A 13,076-nucleotide genomic window follows, 5' to 3' on the forward strand; every position below is an offset into this window, starting at 1 on the left:
TATTTTAGAACACCCCCATTTTTCCAATTTTTAATGAAATTTAAGCAGTTTAATGTTTCAATGTACTTTGAGATTAAAGCATTGAACAAATAAACAATTGCAGATAAAAAAGAAAAAATGGAATCGTTTTGTTGAACAAAATTTAATCGAAATTTTTAACTTAGCAAAGTCGCCATCTTTTGCAAATATTACAGCCGAACATACTCGTGGCATTCTTTCTACAATGGAAATCAAATATTGTTCGGAAAGTTCTTCCCAACACTGTTGCAGAAGTTCCCACAAATGTGTTGCATTTGTAGGTTGCTTTGTTTTCACCCTTCTGTCCAGTTCATCCCAAACCAGCTCGATGGGGTTTAAGTCTGGAGACTGTGCTGGCCATTCCATGATTTGAAGCCTCCCGCCTTGTTATTTTCTTCTTAGGTAGTTCTGACATGGCCTGGAGGTATGTTTTGGGTCGTTATCTTGCTGTAGGATGAATCTCTGACCAAATAGGCAAAGACCAGAGGGTATTGCACTGCAAACTTTGAATGGTTCTACAAAATGCTGTGATAGCCCTTTTGCTTCAGGATGCCAGTCACTCTGTGCAAGTCGACGACTCTGGATTCAGCAAAAGAGCCCCAGATCATCACACTTCCTCCTCCATGTTTGACAGTTGGTGTCACACACTGAGGAACCATCCTTTTGCCTATTCGATGGCATACAAAAACCCTGCTTGATGAACCGAAGATTTCAAATTTTGATTCATCGGTCCAAAAGACCTTCTTCCAGTTTTCAGTCGTCCACGGGTGGTGCTTCATGGCCCAGGCAAGCCTCTTTTTCTTATTTTGCCATCTTAAGCCACTGTCACACCTTGACGATTTAGCCAGCTTATGCCGATTTATGAAAAATTTGTCCAAAACGCTGGCACACGTCGAATACGTTATGGGTACGTGTTGTATACGTTAAGACCACGCTGAAAAACACTGCCATACGTCATAGTACGCTGGCTTTAAACGTTGTACTTTTGGGTTGCCCTCAAATTTCTGCATGCTTGAAATTTTACGACGTATGCCGGCGTATGACTCACATGTTCTGCTACGCTGGCCATAAGTTGTAGGCATGTTATGCGATCGTTGACACACGTTGAAACACGTTACTTGTAAGTTACTCATCAGTCGAAACACGTCGAGGTAATGTTTAGCGTACCTGAAACTTATTTCTAACCTCTGAGTAACGTTTTGTAAGCACGCTACATGAACGTTGTTCACACTTCGCAACACGTTACTTGAAAGTTCCTCATACATCGAAACACGTCAAAGTAATGTTTAGGGTACCCGTGACTTATTCATAACCTATGAGTAACGTGCTTGGTAATTATTTGTAAAGCATGTCCTACGCACAAATACATATGTCGACGTACTTGACGTCTTCAGGATGACCACAGAACTTACTGAACGCGTTTATAACTTACAAATGCCATATAATGGCGTATTGGCAGCGATTAGGGGAATTGGTATATAAAAATGGGCTTCGCAAGAGGAAGCCATCTTTTTTTTAGACTTCGTGGTGAGTACACGTCCATGTCATTCCGAGAGATGGAGGACACGGCAAGGCTGAGACGACAATACCTACCTGTCCTCCAACATCAACATGACCTCATCGAGTTGACACTGCACCAGTTGCGTGCCAATAGAGCCGGGAGAAGAAGACGTGAATGGAGGAGAAGGAACTGGGTCAGACCATGGATCGGGAGGCGACGCCATTACGGCATATATGACCAGCTCACGGTGGAACTCCGGAACGAGGACCATGCATCCTTCATCAACTTCCTGCGAATGTCTCCAGCGATGTTCGACAAGCTGCTAGCCAGAGTGGGTCCAAGGATAACCAAGCATTATTATTAAAGCATTTCAATAGTCCAGTGGAAGAGATTTAACTCGTTCAATGGAAACGATTTCAATTGCCGAGCACCAGCGTCCAAAAACAATAGGCGAGTGACAGCCATTTATTAAAAGTGAAGTTGCAGCCTATGAATAGAAAACCTCACGTAATCGTCGACGATACGCTGCCATGCTATGCATACGTTAGACTATCGTTGGGCATAGGTTGTGGACGCCTAAAACGCGCCAATCAATCGTTGGTATAACTTATGTACAAGTTATCGAAGCGTTCTGTGTTCATTACTAGTACATTATGCATTTGTCCAAGTCGTTTTGAATACTTTAAAAACTGAAACAAAAAAATAGTTCATCGTGGGAATGAGAAAAAAAATTAGCCGAAAAGAACATCGAACAATGGTGCAAAGTAGTCTCCTATTCGTGGACGCAACGAGGATCCATCACCCACACCCTCCCAATCACGCTCACCTACTACTACTGACATGGACATAATACTACTACTCCTGACATGCTCACCTACTACTACTACTACTACTACTACTACTACTACTACTACTACTACTACTACTACTACTACTACTACTACTACTGACACGCTCACATACTACTACTACTGATACCACTGACACGCTCACCTACTACTACGACTACTACTGACACGCTCACCTACTACTACTACTACTACTACTACTACTACTACTGATACTACTGACACGCTCACCTACTACTACTACTACTACTACTACTACTACTGATACTACTGACACGCTCACCTACTACTACTACTACTACTACTGATACTACTGACACGCTCACCTACTACTACTGACATGCTCACCGACTACTACTACTACTACTACTACTACTAGTGACATGCTCACCTCCGACTACTACTACTACTACTACTACTACTAGTGACATGCTCACCTACGACTACTACTACTACTACTACTACTACTACTACTACTACTACTACTGATACTACTGACATTGACATCGACTAAACATGGAGTCTGGAACACTGACGGGTTCCTCTTGTGAAGCCCATTTGTATTTCCCAATTCCCCTAAACGCTGCCAATACGCCATTATACGGTAGCTGTAAGTTAGAAACACGTTCAGTAAGTTCTGTGGTCGTCCGGAAGACGTCAATCAAATTCGTCTACATACGACAATGTGCGTTTTAGATACGTTACAAATAGGTTCAAATCACGTTACTCATAGGTTCAAAGCACGTTACTCAGAGGTTAAAAATTAAGTTTCGGGTATGCTTAACATTATGTCGACGTGTTTCGACTTATGAGTAACTTACAAGTAACGTGTGTCCGACGTGTGTCAACAATCGTGGAGCGTGCAGAGAACTTATGCCGGTGTATGCGGAACTTGTGAGCCATACGTCGAGTACGTCATAAAATTTTCAGCATGCTTGAAATTTCACGACGTACTAGACGTACCACGGAATATGACAGCGTACTTCATTGTTTTTCAGCGTGCTCTTAATGTATACACAACTTACCCATACCGTATTAGACGTATGCCAGCGTTTTAGACACATTTTTCATAGGTCGGCATACGCTGGCTAAATCGTCAAGGTGTGACTGCGATGTTGACACTTCCAATTTTCAGGCGGTTATGATTTAAATCGGCGTGCGGCAGGTTTTTAACAGGCTACGCCACGAGTTCGTCGGCGATACGTGCAGCGCGCTATGCCTAAGTTAAACTATCGTTGGGCATAGGTTGTGAACGCCGACAATAGGCTAAGCATTCGTTGGTATAAGTTATCTATAAGACAACGAAATGTTCTGTGCCCGTTCCTAATATGTTATGCATACGACCAACACGTTATGAATACGACCAAAACTTTTTTTAAAAACCTCAAAACTTCAGCGTACGCCAACACTTTACATACATTTTTATACGTTGCCATTGCTGGCTAAAACGTCAAGGTGTGACAGCGCCTTTAGCAATGGCTTTCTTACTGCCACTCGACCTGTCCAACCTGCAGCTCAAAGTCTTCTCTTCACAGTTGAAACTGAGACTTCCTTACTTCGACCAGTGTTAAACTGTGCTTGAAGCTGCTGTCCTGTGAGCCGCCCATCACGCCAGCTGTTGACTCTCAGAAACTTGTCTTCTGATTGTGTTGTGGCTTTGGGTCTGCCAGACCTCTTCCTGTCAGAGTTTCCAAGTGCCTTTTGATGGTGGAGGAAACTGTACTCACTGACACCTTGGCCTCTTTGCAATTTCTCTCAAGGAAAGACATACACTTTTAAGGGTTATAATGGTCTGTCTCTCTTCCTTTGTTAATTGTGTTTTTCTCGTCATCATCTCGTCATTATACTACTTCCTGCAGTGCAATATTGTCCAAATAATGCTTCAGAGGGTGTAGCAACACAGTCTGTTCCAACACTCCTTTTATACAGACAGAGGGTTTGTAACTCATCAACAAAAGTTGGGACACCTGTAGGAATTGTTTGCATCGAATTTCAAGGCTTAATTTACTTCCATTGCTACAGAACAGCTGCAGTCGCTAACTCATTACTTGTTCCCTGAAAAGGGCCTTTTTTAACAACTCTGAAATTTACATTATTTTTCAGTTTCTGGAACCCGAAACTTTTTTTTAACCTCTGGCAGTTCACCACTTCGCTTTGTACCATTTCAGGTTATGCACTGGACTTGAACTGCTTCAATTTCAGTAAAAACTGAGAAAATTGGGGTGTTCTAAAACTTTCGAACGGTAGTGTATGTCATCATGTGTTGTCTTTGTGCCAAGTACGAATAAAATCGTCCATACATGTCCGAGAAATGGTTGCGGACGCGCGTGCGCCTGCATGTACGGACACAAAAATTGAGACCAAATCCACAAGCCCCCATTTCGGACTCAGTCCAACGCGGGCTAATAAATTCTGTTGCAATTTGTGGTGGGTCATTCCATATATTTACTGCACTATTTCCTTGATGTTAAAATTCCTTATTTTATTTGCACTTTTTTTTTGATTATTCTCATTCATTTTGGTGAACTTGAGAAACTTTGTTAGATTTGATGTTCAGACAAATAAAAATGAAGAAACACCAGTTGATCATCCAGATTTAAAAAAAAGAGCTCCTTTTTATTTGTTACTTGGAAATACCATGGGAATACTACGGGGGGGGGGATGGGGAGAAAAAGAGAAGGGAGAGAAAGAAAGGGGGTGGAGAGAAAGGTGGTGAGGGAGAGAGAGGAAGGAGAGTGAGGAGGTGGAGGGGAAAGAGAGAGAGAGGAGGGAGTGAGGAGGGAGGAGATTGAGGAGGGGTGGGGAAAGGGAAGGCAGTGAGAGGAAGGGAAGGCAGACGTGTGGTGGAGTGTCAATTACGATTCATACTGTCTCATAAAAATGCTTCTGCACAGAATAACAGTGAAGATGGAAACAAAATAATGTCTGAAATCCATTTTCTACCGGTTGTACGATAAATACCACCCAGAGACAAACAACTCGGACACGTCCGGAAACAAACAACGCCCAGAGACCTGGCCGGGCAGCGCTGGGCATCCACGACCCCCCCTCCCATCCCCAGGCAGCACCGTGTACCCCCTACAGTAATATAATAACTTCATTTTTCACTTTTCCATTTGGACTTCTCCAGATCCACTTCCTTATTATTCTCTTTTTGATGAATGTTTTAAACGTTCTGCTCTTTGCAAATTCCAGCAGGAAGTGATGAATTTTTGCAAAATTATCTTTCAATTCTTACTCCAATACTATGATATCCAAGAGCAACCTCTGAAGCTTTGCTGCCCCCTCCCCGTCCCCGCCCCTCACCCCTCACCCCTCACCCCCTCAGCCTCCACATTCACAGTGAAGTCCATCGACTTTCCCATTATTATTGTTATTATAAGTTATATATGTTATATATCCTTATTGTGTTTACTTTAGATATCATTGTATAGTTATTTGACTGTTTGTGTGCCATTGGCCATGACCATAGCCTCTCGGGAACGTGCTGTTGGCATACGGAACATATTGCATGCTGGAATAATTCAGCACTCAAACAGTTAGCTCTTCATCAGGATAGAATATTGTTGGTACATAAACCCGAATTGATATCTCGGATAATGTACCTTCTGAATCTGATGTACCTTCATAGCTGATAACATGTCTGGCATCTTATAAATGAACAACAAAAAAAAATCCCACTCCTCTTCCACTGTTATTTACAAGCACCTGAAATGATACCCCACCTGATGTTGCTGAGCTCCTCTTCAAGAACATTTAACTCGGAAAGAGTTCTGACATTGTAGATTCCCAACTTCAAGCCCATCAGGGACTTATCCATAGTTAGTGATTCTGAGCATGTTCTGCTCCTTTTCATCTTTGGCCTCTCCCTCCATCCCCCTTCACCCCCCCACGCCTCCCCCCAGCCTCCATATCAGAGAATCCAGAACTGTTGAGATTTTGGGGCCGTTTTCTCTCGTCTCGTCATTTGGAAGGTTGACGTAGCAAACCTGATACTGCGGGTTGATGAGGGTCTCCATTTCCTCTGGCTCCACTTCATTGAACCTTTTCGCATTGATGGCCCTTATGATTTTGACACATCAGTGGCTCTTTGAATCCTGAGCACACGAACCAGTTTGCACGTCAAGGGTCATCAACACCTGAATCAGAAGCATCAAGAGCCACGCTATGTTGAGCGATGAAGCAAACAACTTGGCACAAAATATTGAGGCATAATTCCATATTTTGCATGAAAAAGCTTCCAAGCAAAACGTCTGTTGTTTTAATGTGTTCAGAATCCATAGACCGCACTTACGCGACTCATTGTCTGAAATGGAAATGATATTGAGTGTGTGATCAATGTTTGAAGAGAATTACCGACCGATTCAGAGTTCAGACAGGAAGAAAATGTCTATGTTTAGTGTTCTGTTCCACATGTCAATGACCCAAGCATTCCATCTTCTTATTAGAATATGCAATTTGGTGTCTGTCTGTCTGCTTGTTTTTTTGACCGAAATACATTCTGTCATAACTTATCCAATCACAACCAAACTTGACAGGGAGACTAAGGGTCACACGACGGAAGCCGTTGCGATTTAACTTTGCCCCCATTCCCAAGGGGGGTTTGCACCTTGCACAAACTCCATGTTGAGGTGTATAATAGGTTTTCATAGCTTTCGTGGAGCACACCTTCCAGACATGAAAAAAATATTATAACCACAAACGATTGAGTCAATTCTGTTCAACATAGTTACGTTTTTAAACGGTTGACTATTAAACTGGAAGAAGTTTGGGTGAAACTCAACGTGATTACGGCATTCGATACTTTTCGAGTCTCCCTCAGATGAATGGATCCCAGCTGTCTTGACTTGCTAGGCCTCAATGTAAGTGGCAACGATCTTTGCTTAACACAGCTGCTTGCACGAGTCGATACGCATGAATGATGAATTCCATTGCCTGTTCTGTTTTTCGAGCAATAATCACATTGTATGTGGATTGTATATGGATTGTTTATAACCTATCTTGGGGCCTCATTCGATTTTTCAAGTGTGATATTGCCACCGACACCTTTATGGACCCCATTGTGACCTTTATTTGATGCATAACTCTCTTCCTAAGGTTCGATAACATTGTTTATTACTCGCCAGAGGGAAATTTGGAGAAAGATTTGACGTACTTACGCGTGGGTGGTGCATCGGCAAATAGTCGCTGGTCTACACACATCTTGGTACTATTGTAACCAGTTATCCAGTTTAGTTAAGTCGTGGCCTATTTCTGGTGACATTCATGATCAGATGTCTCCAAACATCCTTATCCTGCACTGCTTTCTAAAGCTCTGGCAGAGACAACTTGGTTGCAGCCTTTACTCCATCCATTGGGGGTGTGTTCATTACCAATTAGCTTGCTATTGCTTGCCAAGCCAGCCGTTCCTTATTAACCGTTTCGTTGGAGTGCTTGTTTAAGTGCTTAAAATCGAGCAAGTCACTTGGTGAGTGCTCTACAGGTTGATTGGAAATGGAGCACACCCCCTTCTGAAGACATCAATCTTCTCAGGTGACAATATTTTGTTATTTTTTGGGTTAAATCAAGACCAGCATTTCATTTTCCTTCTTCCCTGTCTGCAGCAGTTTCATCAAGTCCTCTTCACTTTCTGCCAACAGAGTGGTATCATCAGCATACCTGATATGTTGATGTATCTTCCTCCAATCCCAACTCCAGCATCTTTGTCATCCGAGTTATATTTTTTTTTTGTCAAGATTAATCGATCAATTCTGTCCAATGATAATGGCATAATGATAGTAATGTTACCATGGGAGCCTCGAGTGATGCACACTCTCGTCTAAGCTGTCTAGCCGAGGTTCGAATCCCGACCCAGCTGTCGTCCCGGTGTTTCACAGGCAGGGTGATTCATCAATGTGTGCCATTTCTCGGATGGATATGAAACTGGCGTCCCATCTGCCATCATTGGTTGGTGGGCTTTAAATATCCCACGGTGTCTTTTCACGAAGAGTAGGTGAGTTATCGGTGGCGCCCTGAACAAATTACAAATTCCTGCCTTAACCTTCGTCGAATGTTAGGCCTGGCCAGCCGGTTCGTGAAACACCAAGGCCAAGCTTCTCTTACGATAGTGACTTCATCTTAAACACTTAGGCCACCCACCATTCCCACGATAGTGGGAATAATTGTGGCCATTAAACAATCAGAATATTCACAAACCACCGTCCGCGTGGTGTACACGTACACAGAGGACCTCAATGACCCCAAGGACCCAAAATACCCATGAAGACCCCTTTTACCTTTAAGACCCTTATGTCCTTCAGACACATTAGACAGCTTAGACTCTTGAACATTTACAGCTTTAGACCACTTGGACCTTTTTTATATTACATACAAATAAATTTCAAAGAAATATAATATCACCAATATTACAAATATATTTGGACAAAAAAAAAAGTTTGAATACAAATCTGTTATCTAAATATCTTCAACAACTGTGGAGAGCCGAACATAGCGAGCGATCCACACCAGTTAAGTCAAAGCGAAAATGAGTTTATAAGTTACTATGGACAGGTAAATAGAGAGATTAAGTAAACATAGTTTTGATAAGGCACAAGTTCCTGAGTGTTGGCTTTATTGTATACTCGCAAACGTACCCCATGTTGCCAGGTAACGCCTGGTCCCTCCTCCCACCCCTTCCCCTCCCTCATTCCACTCCTCGCCCTCCTTCCTCCCACCACTCTCCCTGCTTCCTCCCACCCGCATCCTCCTCACTCCAGACTCCCATTTCACCTCTTCTCCTCCCTCCTTCCACTTCTTCCCCTCCCTCCATTCTCCCACCCACCCACTCCTTCCCCTCCATCCTCCCACCCACCAACCCACCTTTTCCCCTGCCTCCTTCCACCCTTTACCTTGTCTCCTCCCACCCTACACCCAACCTCCAGGTTCCCACCCATCTCCTACCACCCCATCCCCTCCTCCAACTCCATCCTTTCCACTCCCTCCAGATGGTGGCTCATGTGTTTATAAGTTATAAATTGTGAGATAATGACTGTTTACAACCCTGAGTAAGTGTATCATGGTAGAAAATGTGATCCTATATTGTTTTGTCACGATTAACCTTGGGAGTGTCACAAACAAACAAACAACATCTCATTCACTTTTATATGGAAGATACAGTCACATCACTCCAAGCTCCTGAAGAAATGAAATAGCATCCTAAATGAAAGCAGCTCGCACAAAAGGGTGAAACAATACAATCTTGTATAAAAAAAAGACAGCATGAACTGAAGTTCACCTGGATCCAGAGCAGCAGTAACTCAAATCCCCCTCAGACCCTAATTTTTTTTGAATGCCAAGAGCAAACTTTGTTTCATCATGTGTAATCAAGGTTGTGGTCAAGTTTTTTTTTAATTGAAATTGTGTGTGTAGTTTCAGGGAAGAGAGCAAATACCTATTTTAGGGGACAAACCAACACCCCCCCCCAAAAAAAACTCATTTTAATGATCATAGATTTTGATGCAGTCGATTCACTTTGGTACATCATGGGTGATGAAGGTTGTGGTCAAGTTACATCAAATTTATGTGTTTGGTTCAAGCAATAATGACGAGTGTTGATGGACTGATTTGCTCACTCACTCATACTGCTCGATCACATCAGCTCAACAGAGGAAAATCCAGGTCAGCTAAAAATGAATTAGGGGACTTGAGTTGAATAGTTAGTGTTTGGTGGGGGGACTTTAGGGGAAATGGGGTGGGGGGGGTGGTCCGTTCTGCCAGCATTAGTACAGGATTGAATGAAATGGCATAAGTTAAAACATCACGTTCAAACAGAACAGCAATACTACCCGTCACAGCCTCTGCAGCACTATATACATATACATATATACTGTCGTGGAGGTGGCCGTGTTCGAATCCCACTCCTGGCAACAGTTGTCGTAAACCCGCAAACCCCACGACAAAGACACAAAATGCTGTTTCTTTCAAAGGGAATACATTTAATGAAACAAATATTTGCAAGAACAATATGAAGATTATAAGGACAATAATGTAACAAATTTTACATAAAACTCCTATGATCGAGGCCTCACATACACAGACGCAAACACAGACAAATGGTGACAAACGAAAAATAAACCTTTTCTTAAAATAAATTGGTATTCAGCCTGGTCAAGGGCTGCCCCTCGTCAATCTCTAATGGGGAGTTTTGTCCAGCAAGTGTACTTGCAAGAAAAATGGCGCCGTCTCTTGTCGAGCCCGGGAGGAAGGCGCCTCCACCATCCACGCGCACATGCAGGCAGAATCGCACTTCCCTTGTACAGTAGTAGCTTTCCAAACTCTACATGTGCAAATCTGACCAGCACCTCCTCAATTGGCTCCAGACGTGAATTCCACCCTGCTCGATCTGTTCTCGTCGTGAACTCCACCCTGCTTGATCTGTTCTCAACGTGAACTCCACCCTGCTCGATCTGTTCTCGACGTGAACTCCACCCTGCTCGATCTCTTCTAGATGTTAACTCCACCCTGCTCGATCTGTTCTCGACGTGAACTCGACCCTGCTCGATCTGTTCTAGATGTGAACTCCACCCTGCTCGATCTGGTCGCAACGTGAACTCCACCTTGCTCGATCTGTTCTCGAGGTGAACTCCACCCTGCTTGATCTGTTCTCGATGTGAAATCCACCCTGCTCGATCTGTTCCCGATGTGAACTCCACCCTGCTTGATCTGTTCTCGACGTAAACTCCACCCTACTCGATCTGTTCTTGACGTGAACTCCACCCTGCTAGATCTGTTCTGGACGTGAACTCCACCCTGCTCGGTCTATTCTGGACGTGAACTCCACCCTGCTCGATCTGTTCTCCATGTGAACTACACCCAGCTCCATCTGTTTGAGACGCGAACTCCACCCTGCTCTATCTGCTCTCTCCGAATGCCCCTCACCAAGCACATCCTCTGCCTTCGATCATCCTCTCTCTCCTCTGCCCCCAGGGTGTGGCCTCCTCACCTCCAAACCCAGGAAGGCGGGGCTTCTCCTCTTGTTGTTGTTTCATGGACCCGGTTCCGAGCTTCTGGCCTGGCTTGGAATATATGTACATAGGGAAAATCACAGAAGCTAATCACGTTTAGGGGAACTTATTTTTACTCCCTAAGCTAATTAACACCGCATCACCCCTTGTGTGGTGACACGTAACACTTAAGCTGACAGATTCCCTGCCTTATATACATCGAGGTGCTTCCACCTATCCACGGACAACGCAACACTATACAATCCTATCTGTACTATTAAATCGGTACATCTACCCCCGTAATCATAACAATACATACACAGATATGTATATGCGGGCTGTCACGACATGAGCGATGAAGACTTTGGGCTCGAATCCCGGGTTGAGTCAGCACTTCAAAATTTATTCCTGTTTATTAAATTTCTATGCAAGGTTTATCACACTCACACACACACACACGCACACACACACACACACACACACACACACACACACACACACACACACACACACACACACACACACACACACACACACACACACACACACACATCAATTTGTGAAAACAGTGTGTGCTGTTTGAGGGGGCAGGTATCAAGTTCATTGAAGATTCCCATAATAGACATTCAAACATTGTCTGATTGAACACGAATTGTGTGCACCATGTCTATGAGATGATTGCAATGTCTTTGAAAGTTCTCCAGATGTCTTTGAAAGTTCATTTATAAATAGATGTGTGTCATAGTGAGTGTTGTTGTGAAGAAAGACAGGAATAAAGTTTGGGGGCTTGTAATTAAGCTGACAACGGGAATGAGCTGGACCTCTATATTTTCCAGTAAGATGACAATGATCTCTAACTTTGACTTCTCTCTCAATTTTCTCCTCACAAATATGACAGATACTGTTCTTTCTAAATTCATTTTTCTCTCCCTTTGTTAATGACATTGGTTTATAGGTTTTAACCATTGTTTCTCTTAGTTTTGTACAGTGTTTTTCCAATCGTCTTTACAAACTCCTCTGAGGCATCTTCTCCTCATAAAGTTCGAACTTGTATTCATCACCAACAGATGATTTGATATAATAACAGAAACCACAAGGAGAATGTTTTTGATATTTATTTGTGTATGTTTTATTTGGATTTGGAGAAACAGTATCTATCTTTTCAAGGATACTTTGAAAATCAGCATATATTACAAATGGATGTTTTATAGGTTTGTTAAAATCTTTGAATGATATGTTTGAACCTGCTTTTGGTAAATTGATTACGGTTGATTTATGATTACTACAATATTTCGAATGTTGTTTTAATCGTTCTTTTGTGTGAAAGTAGTTGAGACATCTCTTACAAGGATACGTTTTACATTTTCTCTTGTATAGTTGTGATTTGGTTAATCTAGATAAATCTTTGATGAAAGCATAATGTGATTTTTCCTTTGAAGTAAAGTAGAGAAGGACAATGTGTGTTTCATCGTTTTTATAGTTGTTTGAAATTTTTAATATCTGAACTTTGTTTGTATCCGTTAATCCATATACATTAACAGACAGATTATTCATTTTCTCAAATTTACGAATATCTCTCAATGACATTGGAAACTTAAAATCTTCAACATTTAATGTATCCTTGTATTTCGTATAATGTTCAACCCTTTCAGGATTCCATTGTGGAGGAGGTAAGTGAGCAAGAACAGACCATAGAAAACATTTATTATCTTTGTTTTGAATATTAAC

Source organism: Eptatretus burgeri, chromosome 6 (assembly GCF_056783735.1).
Source record: "Eptatretus burgeri isolate ZD-2024b chromosome 6, Ebu_testis_v1, whole genome shotgun sequence".
NCBI lineage: Eukaryota > Metazoa > Chordata > Myxini > Myxiniformes > Myxinidae > Eptatretus > Eptatretus burgeri.